Source organism: Amaranthus tricolor, chromosome 5, assembly GCF_026212465.1.
Source record: "Amaranthus tricolor cultivar Red isolate AtriRed21 chromosome 5, ASM2621246v1, whole genome shotgun sequence".
NCBI lineage: Eukaryota > Viridiplantae > Streptophyta > Magnoliopsida > Caryophyllales > Amaranthaceae > Amaranthus > Amaranthus tricolor.
This window is the reverse complement of record NC_080051.1, coordinates 14,559,659-14,561,711: the sequence shown is the minus strand read 5'-3', so window position 1 is coordinate 14,561,711 and position 2,053 is coordinate 14,559,659.

Genomic DNA, 2,053 nt, shown 5'->3' with positions numbered 1-2,053 from the left:
CATCGCTCTCGATGTGAAAAAGATTCTACAAAAAAAAGTTATATTTATTAGTGTCAATTAAATTAATTTTAAAATGAAACTAAATGAATAAAAATAGTAAAGTTGCTTACCACAATCATTCCATAGAGAGTTCTTTAAACCCTCTGAAACCCCTCGTTCCATGCGTACAATATGGAAATCTTGCGGATACATAGGCCCACTTGTTTTCCATATTGCCTACGCCATTTTCCGCAGGGTTGACCCAATGCATTGTATTCCAAATGCATGGGTTCTATGACTTTGAGGTTTTTTGTAGGACCTTGCCCTTTTCTTTTCTTAGTGGTAGTGGGAGCATCCGTTGGTGAGGCGTCTTCAGTGTCATAATCATTTTTAAGTGGTGGAGCGTCTTCAGCCATACGCTCGTATCTAACAATTTGGTCCTCTTCAGTGTCATAACTATGATGCTCATTATCCGAGGTCTCAATCTCGGGGACAATTTCGTCTCTGAAAAGATGCATTGTATATCAGTACCTGAAAGAGTATGAATAGAAATATATTAGAACATAGGAACGTAAATTCAATTCTAACAAAATAGTGTTGAATGTCAAAGTGCCAAAAAAGCTTTAAAAACCTTAAAATCGCAACTTACCAAGTAATATTAAGAATATGACTATGATTTAAAATTCTAATACGTTCAACATAATAATATATACCAAATAGTGTTGTGTGCAAAGTTTCATGCAAAACGAACCAAGTTTGAGCTACTTTATGCGCGAAAGTGCCAAAAAAGCTTAAGAAAACCTTAAAATCGCAACTTACTAAGTAATATTAAGAATATGACTATGATTTTCAATTCTAACCACTTTAACACAATAATATATACCAAATAGTGTTGTGTGCAAGTTTGATGCAAAACAAACCAAGTTTGAGCTACTTTATGCACGAAAGTGCCAAAAAAGCTTAAAAAAACCTTAAAATCGCAACTTACTAAGTAATATTAAGAATATGACTATGATTTACAATTCTAAAACGTTCAACACAATAATATATACCAAATAGTGTTGTGTGCAAAGTTTCATGCAAAACAAACCAAGTTTGAGCTACTTTATGCGCGAAAGCCAATTGCTCTTTGTAAATTCCCTTTTCACCATGCCAAACCCAAACATGATATTGAGGCCTAAATCCACGTCGAAGTATGTGCTCCCTAAGGATATCAATACTATCTACCATTGATACATTGCCACAACTGACACATGGGCAATAAAAATCAACTCCCCCCGTCCTAAATTGATGTTCAACCGCAATACTACAAAATTCTAATACGCCATCAATAAATTCTGACGATTCAATGCTTCCATACATCCAAGAACGATCTTTTGTCATCCTAATTAGTGCGGTTTTTCCTTTCCGCGACACCATTTTGTTGATGTACGCCTTGCTGTAAGTTCTCTTTTAATTCCATGCTTCTTACAGAAGCTGTTGAATTCGTTGCTTGTAAATTCTCCGCCACGATCCGTTCTAAGAATCTTAAGAGAATGCCCACTTTGATTTTCTGTGAGGGCTCTGAATTGCATGAAGTAGGAAAAAACTTTTGATTTTTTCTCCATGAAATATACCCACATCATGCGGTAGTAGTCATCTACGAACAAAAGAAAATATCATTTTCCGCCAAGAGACGAATTCTTGGTAGGACCTCAGATATCTGCATGAACAAGCTCTAGAGGAGCCTTGGCCCTCCAAGATGCGGTAGGAAATGGCAATCTGTGCATCTTGCCATATATACAGCCTTCGCAAATTTTTCTTTCAATTTTTATTGATGGTAGTCCAATTACCATTTCTTTTTGTTTTATTAGTTTTAGACTGTTAAAATTTAGATGCCCGAATCTCAAATGCTATAAGGTGGATTCATCATTTATTGAACTTAAAGCCAATTTTTTTTCAAATGGCAATTTTAATGGGAATATTTTGTTAGGAGCCATTTTAACAGTTGTTATTATCTGACCCTTATTTTTATCATAAATTTGACATTTGTTATTCTCAAATTTAACCATATATCCTTTTTTAATTAATTGGC